The following is an 8,930-nucleotide window of genomic DNA, read 5'->3' as shown; positions in this document are numbered from 1 at the left end:
GGGTAAAAGAAGAAACAGCATGTGTCCACCAGGGCGACGAAGATCCGTGGCTAACAAAAAACGAAGAATCTCTCATTCTCCAACATATCGTGGAAATTTCAGACACGGCCCCTCTGGAGTTTTTTATAGCTGGCAATGGCGAGGATTATATTGATTTGAATAACACATTTATTTTAATGAACTGTAAAGTGACTGATGAGGATGGCGATGCAATCGAGAAGACGGCCAACGCTGGGGTCATCAATTACCCGGTGGCCACCATGTTTTCACAGGTGGATGTGACCCTGGGAGATCGGCTCATTAGTCAAAGCAGCAATACTTACCCCTATAGAGCCATGATGGAGTGTATCCTTAATTATAGTGAGGAGACCCTGAGCAAACAGTTCAGCCCCGGCCTTTTCTTCAAAGACATCCCGGAAGCTATGGACGACAAGGATCCAGAGGGACTCAATAAGGGTTTTCAAAAAAGAACGGCCTCTTCAACAGAAGGGAGGACCTTTGAGCTAATGGGGCATATCCATGCAGACATATTTTTCCAAGAAAAACTCATGCTCAACGGGGTAGACATTAAAATTAAAATGATCCGTAGTAAAAGTGCTTTTTGTCTGATGACCCCTGATACTGAAAAATATAAACTGACCATATTATTGGCCTCGCTGTTTGTGAAGAAAGTGTCCGTCTCCCCGGCGGTTAAACTAGGACACACGCAGGCGTTAATGACGGCAAACGCCAAGTACCCGATCGAAAGAGTCTATATGAAAGTCCACAGTATCCCCGCAGGGACACGGGTGATGAACCAGGAAAATCTGTTTCTAGGACAGCTCCCAAAACAGGTTATTATAGGTCTCGTGGATAATGATGCATTTACCGGGGTTTACAACAAGAACCCCTTTAACTTTAAACATTTTAACGCGGAATTTATAGCGTTGTACGTCGATGGTGTGCAGGTTCCATCCAGACCTTTTCAACCTGACTTTGAAAACGGCAATGCGGTTCGTGAATATTACAGTCTAGTACTGGCTACGGGTCGTCATCTCAAGGATCAAACTCTGCTGATCGATCGCCGGGAATACTGCAGCGGTTACACCCTGAACGGTTTCAACCTGACCCCTGATGAAGAGTGTGGACAACATTTTTCACTGATGAAGACGGGCAATATGCGTTTGGAGATGCGTTTCAAGCAGCCTCTACCACGCACTGTAAATATGGTCGTGTATGCTGTGTTTGACAACATTATTGAGGTGAATCAGAGGAGAAACGTTCTGTATGATTATTATTAAAATGAACACCAGAGAGCTCAACCACATCATGAATGCCCTGGCCGGCTCACGGAAACTGTTTCAAGGAGTCTACGCCTGCGATCAGCTGCCTAAATTTAAGATCAAGAATTTACCTGCAATGTACATAATCAACACACACCCTAAAAATATGCCCGGAGAACATTGGCTGGCTATTTATCTAAGGGAGGACCACCGTGGTGAATTTTTTGATTCCTATGGAAACCCCCCGGATTTCAGACCTTTCCCTCGGAAGATCAATAACTTTCTGCTCAACAACTGTCAAGAAACCATTTACAGCGGTCGTCAAGTACAAAGTCTTCAGACCTTCACTTGTGGTCAACACTGTGTGTTTTTCTTATATCATAGATCTAAAGGAAGGTCATACCCCGATATTATGGCCTTGTACAGTGATGATTTAGGCCAAAATGATAAAAAAGTGGCAGAGTTTGTCAGTACACTGTGGACCCCCCCTTATAACACAATGACTTACGACCCTAGCCAGCCATGTATACAGATGGGGTGTTCTTGTGAGGATTTTAAAAGATGATGAAAAAATAATGAAAACAGCCTTTGAATCATTAGTTTTGTTTTTATTCAAAACAATTCTAATACAAAGCAGGGGTTATGTTATAAATAAATGTACAACATTTGAAAATAAAAAAAATTAAATAAAAAATTGTTTGTCGGGTCATTATTTACAGGGGAGACAAATAAAAACATGAGATTAATAAGCTTCCCAACGATGGATTGATCCTGAGGATGGTCGCTCAGCACGGTCAGAGTAATGAGATATCGGAGTCAGATCAGGCTCCACCTCTTTACACAGATGGAATTTTTGTCGCGTTTCCTGGTTAGGAACTGTGGATTGGGGCATGTTCAGACAGGCCATCGCCTGTAGGAAAGCATTCCAGCCTACAGGTCGGCGACTATCGGGTACCTTATTAGTGCTAGTGACACTCTTCAACAAATCAAACATGTGTGAACCTTTGATCAGTTGTCCTTTAAAAACAAATTCACCCTGTTCATTCCAAGCCGTTACCCGCGGTTTCTGAACCATTTTGTGCAGGATATATTCTGCATTTCTCAAGCTGCTCCTGAGGGATCAAAAACATTTTCTGAGCATATTCCATTATTAACCCACTCTGGAAGCTAGAAGACTGGTTAGGAAAGGCACGGCTATGCTCAACAGCGGTCCTATAAAACCCCCGGTTTGATTAATCTTCTTTCTTTTTCTTTTAATAGAATACTTCTTATTAGCGATGATCTTGATAACCGCTTTTTGTTTTTTGAGTTTAGAATGTTGAGAAGGGGTTAGGGGTATATTACCACGTAAGATGTTAAAAGCTATTTCACACAGGGTCTCGATCAAATCCGAGGGGGCCCCTGCCAGCACAGCTTTCCTATGGCGCGGGCTCCCCTCAAATAACATTTGCAAAAGTGGCAGATTTCTTTTAATCCGAACAGACATTCTTATTTATTTCCTTTTCTTTAGCACATACACTGCCGGCCAATCGGGCGGGCACAAACCTGTTCTGAGGCGAAAGTCTTCTGGGGTTTGTGCTTTTAAGTCTGCAATCAAGTACCCGTAGGGTTTTTTGGTGGCATCCTCAAATGCCTCCAAAAAGAACTTGGTCTGGTTAGGGTACATTTGACGAGCCAAGACGGTGACCTGTAGTTTATCTCTGGGGTTTTTAAAAAGAATTATATAATTGGCATTTAAATTAATAGTGCGGCTTTTTTTACCTTGAAAAAATAGATTTTGAACTAAATAAATAATACTTAAATTCCTATGATGAGTGTACTTTGTGAAAGCTTTTTCCACTTCACTGTTGTCACCGGCCTGCTCCATCAGGTCATCAAGGATCACTAGATTAGTTTGACCGGGCGGGAACAAGTCATCGTCACACAACAAGGCGGGGAGACCTTGCACAAATTTCAGATTATTTTTTTTCGAAGCCAAATCATCGTAGAGAGGTTGCCAGCAAGTGAAACACCACACTATGTTGTCAAGAGCTTGGGACACGGTTGCGTCCACATCTTCTATGATGTTCTTTATAAGATAGCTCTTCCCCGAATTGGAGGGACCGGCTATAATACAGGAGAAAGGGTGTTGAAGTTTGTTTTCAAAACCACCGCTAATATCCATAAGGCAGAGTGGTATAATCAGTCTTCAACACTCTTTTATTGTACACCACCCTGAACCGTTTGTTTAGTGATCTATTTTCCAACGTGTACCCCTTTTTATTGCGATAGATCTGATTTCCGGCTGTAATAATCTCACGAGGAGGCGCGTCTTTCTCGGTTACAAAACTTTCTACCAGGGTCGTCAGAGACTTGATGTTAATGAGCTTGTTGTTACAATGGTTCAGAGTGAAACCCTTAACTTTCATACAGGTCTTACCCGCAGCCGTTCTGTATGCGTAAGTCTTAGGACCCCCTGAAACAAACTCCACTATGTGGTCCTGAGGATCTAGTTCGCTCGTTAACTCCCCAAGGTAGTCCCCGAGGGGAGGGACCCAATCCCCTGGCCTGGTGACAAAGATTACAGAGTCAGTATCATGATAGAGCGTGCGTTCCTGCAACTGATCCATTAAGTTGTACAGTTCAAGCCGGGCGTAAGCCGTGGTAACACCCGTCAGCGCTCTCTCTTCATCACTGTGCAGACAAGAGGTAGTTTGATTTTCAGTTTCCACACACGTTCTACACAGAGGGAACATCAATTTTCCCGAACACCAGTAAGGCAACACGGGTAAGAACAGCTCGCGAGGAGGGTACATGGTGACTTTGATCAAACCAAAGTAATGTCCGATTTCGAGAAAGTCACGATAAACAATGGTTGGACGCCCCACCGGGTACATTTTGGTCTTGTTGACATAAGGGTACAGACTGGTGAAATCATAGTAATCTTTAGGGGCCCTCCACTGGACCTGTGCCACGTGGTCATTTAAGAATTGAAAGTGTGATACTGCATGTTGTTTGGAAAACATAAATTCTATAAACTGTTCAGGGGTTTTAATCAAGGTTGTGTTTAGACGGTAATTTCTTTCCCCAAACTTACCCCACAGACTGTTTAAAATCTGTTTGGACATTTGTCTCTTGGCGGGGTTTACAGTTATGTTCCCCGGCTCTAGACGGATCCCTTCCTTTTCAAAATATTGCTGAACGTATCGCTCTTTGGCCGCGGAGTCAACACACCATGAGGGATAGCCCGATGCCTCCTGTTTCCCTTTCAGATGGGTCATAATGTAATCAGCAAAAAGAGTATCAGATTTTTCAGAAAAATGCCAAACCTCATTCACCTTACCGACTCTGTAACCTTTCTCCACCGCCTTGTCAAGCTCAATGCTACACCAGACACCCGTCAGCGCTCTCTCTTCATCACTGTGCAGACAAGACGTAGTTTGATTTTCAGTTTCCACACACGTTCTACACAGAGGGAACATCAATTTTCCCGAACACCTGTAAGGCAACATGGGTAAGAACAGCTCGCGAGGAGGGTACATGGTGACTTTGATCAAACCAAAGTAATGTCCGATTTCGAGAAAGTCACGATAAACAATGGTTGGACGCCCCACCGGGTACATTTTGGTCTTGTTGACATAAGGGTACAGACTGGTGAAATCATAGTAATCTACTCTCTCACCCTCCTTTACCTCATAATGTAAACAGAGGGCGTTGGTACGACCCCCAAATAACGCATCCCGGGGCTCTAGACGTTCAGGAAAGTCCAAGGTTTCCATAAACCGTTGTACCCCCGCTTCCTGTTGCTTCAGGGTCGTCCACTCGTGTTTCCAAATCACCAGCACGTTCAAACCATAGGTGTTTTTTAAAGTTTCAATTCGTTCCTGGAAATCATAGTACATATCACCGCAGAGTTTTTGTGTTACGGGGTTAAAGGTGTTTGGGTCGAAGCACTGAGGACAGCCATGGTAAATACAACCTGCAAACTCATAAGCGGTACGCCGCCCGGACACGTCGCTAAAACCGTCTAAGTAGTAAGGCCCCATTTTGACTTCCCCTTGATTTAAAGCATGTCTGATGAAGATGTTATCCCGGGCACTCAGGTATTCCAGCCACTGTATGGAGACAGTCGAAAAGTTCTTTTGTCTAGCACGATAGTTGTCAGAAGTGGTGACCGCTATAGTGTTTTTCTGCAAGAAATTGGACCGATACATTTTCATGCAGAGAGACGCTATGGTCACACTTTGCAAAGGGTCGAGACCCGATGTGTTGATAACCTCGGCGCAGAAACGCACACAGGCTTCTTTAAGGATCACCACATCATTTTTACAATAAGCGGCCATCTCTTCTCGGAAATCAAAAACACCTCCCTTAACCGTATTGTACCATTTAAAGAATTCCTCCCTCTCATGAGACATCATAGTATCAACCCCATAATAAGAGGCGGGCGGGTAGGACCCTCGATAATTTTGAGTGTCCTTAGTATTAAAAAAATGGCAGAACCAACCTTTCTTCTGAGCCTCAAAACCCAGAGCCTTAGGCAAAGCGCTCAATTTCATGGGGAGGAAATTTAACGAGTCTATGTAACGTTAGTTGAAAGCTTCGTCGGTGAAACACATGATCTTGCTACCCTGAGCTATTATTTTTGGGGTCACCCCATTTTCCACCAGATACTTCATCAAAATGTAAGAATCATAACCCTTAGCATTGTGGGCAATAAATGTGTAATTGAGGTATTTTGGACCGCGATACCGCGTAAAGAAATCCCTGACACAACTCTCACCGCTAGCTGACCACTCACGATCCAACATGTCAATACAGTGTATATAATTAGCAACGTGGACCCCGTTTTCTTGCCGGCATTCAAAAGCAAAAAAGACATACCGGTTGTGCGGCGGCTCCTTTTTAACCGGCTGAATAAAGCACTGGTGTTCGGACCCCGGGGTTAAATCAGCATTACAGATCCTGCATCTCGGCTCCAGACATTTGTGTGGTTTAACCTCATGAAAACGGTACTGGAGGCAACACTGCGGGCAATATTTAGTTTGATCACAATAACTCCGTTTTTTAACCCCCTCAGCAGCGGCCCTCTGTACCTTATGCTCGGAAAAACAGAACGCTGAGAGACAAATCCTTAAGCAATCTTTACATCGGATGGTAGGGGCCAAACCCTTACGACATTGCGGATTGAAACAGACGTTACAGTAACCGTCACAGCGGTGCTTAAGCTTATCATTGAAGGCCTTATAACACCAATGACAAACATACGAACAACCCAAAAAAGCCGTCAAACTCTTTATTCCAAAGTAATGACTATCACTTAGGAAGAGAAACAGTGTCTGTGTATGGGTTTCAGGATGTATCTGAAATTTCACAAATACTTCCTTTACCTCACAACGGTACCACACAACAATTTTTAAAGACAACAACTCCTCAAACTTGGTGATGTCTGAAAAGGTAACCATCTGTTGAGAGTTTAAGCCGGCCCTCTGATGAAGCATTAAAGCCTCTTGCAGAGCTTGGGGTTCAGGCATGTCGGGGGTGAGTAGTTTTATTAAACTGTAAGCAAAACAGAGCTTATTGTCCCCACTGGAACTCACCACTAATTGCCTGAGCTTGGTCCTAATTATGTCGTTCTTCAAGCATTTCGACAGTCTTCTAAGCGCCCCACCCTCAGGGTTACGAACCACATTCATTACCAGAGACAGACTTTCATCAGCTAAGATGGCTGCGTTACTTTGCAATAACGCTTCGATTTTAGCCAGACATCTAAATTATCTCCACTCAGCATTACAGATAGGTTGCTAAACAAATCATCCCCTCTGAGTTCTAACTGTACAACATCTCGAGGTCTGACCCTTTCAGCAACCTGTTCAAGCATTTTCTGCAAGGCCTCGTGTATGTTGACAAATATTTCTGCATAATTGTCACAATTTAAAAGTTCTGCAAAATTAAAACGCTGAATCATTTCAAAATTGTTATAGGCCGGTCTATCTATAATCACGGGATCACTGGTACTCTTGGACACATCATCATTTTGAACAAAGCCTTCACCCCCTACATTCTCACAGAGCATGTCCTCCACAGCCTTATCAGTCTCAGAACCCTCCACATTCCGAACACCCCCACTGCTGACATCTACAAAACCCCCTTTTTGAGGAGGCTCATTTAAAGCCTGTAAAAGTCCTTCAAAGATATCCAACCGGTTAATGTCAAGACCCTCCTCTATAGTGATGGCTGCTTCTGCCGCCATCCTGTGTTCTAATTGTCTCAAATCATTTATAATAGGGGCAGAATTTGGTCGGGGTAGCTCCTCCAAAGCCTCCACCATTTCAAACAAATCGGGGTGAACTAGGGGGTGAACCTCTATAAGCGCTACCGGTGGGAGGTGGTTATTTAGATCATTGACCATCTGTAACAGGTCGGGGTTCACCGGTAAGTCTGTTAATTCACATTCTATCGGTGGTAATTGGGGGTTATTTAAATTATTTATCATTTGTAATAGTTCCAGGTTCATTGGGACATCAGAGGAGTTCACAACAGGGCCGGGGATGTTCTCTCGGGAAGGTCTTTTTGGGGCCCTAGCATGTTCATAATCCTTTAGTTTGTGAGTTCTTTTACCAAGTCAGGACATTTTTTAATTTATTTTTTATTTTTCCAACAACCCACAATAGTAAGGCGTTTTGTGTCTATTAATACATTAAATACGGTACAATTCGTTAGTAAGGGTATTAATAAGGGTGTTTTGGCTCTCTATCACCAGGTTTTGCCCCACTAACACAAGTCTTTGATTTTGTAACTAAGTATGTAGCAACTCATGCCGACCTTCAGGAAGTAGCTCCGGGGGCTGGTGGCCTGGCTCAGCTTCAAAGGATGGTCGCTCCGGTAAATCTCGGTCGAAGGAGGCAGGGAGCGAGCGTATACTCATGGACGGAGACCAAGAAGGCGTTTGCGGTAACACCCTGGCCAAGCGCGGGGTACTGTTCCGCGTTTCTGTAGCCAAGAAACGGGTCTGGGGGGACGATGTTGAAACCAGGCCGTCGTTGGGTGGTGTGTCAGCCCTGACTGACGGCGACCCCTGAGGTTGTTGGATGCCTGTATTTGTTCCGCCCGACAATGCGGCGGGCTGAATCTGGGGTGTTGAATTACCCCCAGAAGGCTGTGGCCTGAGTAGATGTTGGGGGGTCTCCAAGACCACCGTGGGGGATCCTCTCGGTGATCTCACCGGGGAAGATGTTTGATCCCACTTAGACGGGGTAATTGTCCTCAATAGCTCATCCACAGAATGACTATCCCAAGAGTCTTGGGAAGAATAAAAATATACATTACATTTACATCTTTAAACGGCGACAGAAATCAAACTTAAAACAACATGTCCAGCACATTCAAAACCTTTAGCTTTTTTAGACCTTTGAAAATAGCCTTAGACATTCACTACAACGCCTTATTATTTACAGACAATATATTTATTAGGACTTGATAATAAATGTAAAACAGAGAAGCCGCTGTAAATAAACTGTTTCTTAAATGTTTCTTTAAAAACTGTAATATTGTTAATAAAACACACACACACACAACAACATTTCATTTTTAAACGAACCTTCCAAGTGTAAACGCTTCCTGATCCCGGGACTTCCTGTTTCACAAACGTTTTCACGATCTGTTTAAATATTAAATACAATGAACACC

Source organism: Amia ocellicauda, assembly GCF_036373705.1.
Source record: "Amia ocellicauda isolate fAmiCal2 chromosome 11 unlocalized genomic scaffold, fAmiCal2.hap1 SUPER_11_unloc_1, whole genome shotgun sequence".
Lineage (NCBI taxonomy): Eukaryota > Metazoa > Chordata > Actinopteri > Amiiformes > Amiidae > Amia > Amia ocellicauda.
This window is presented reverse-complemented; position numbering follows the sequence as displayed.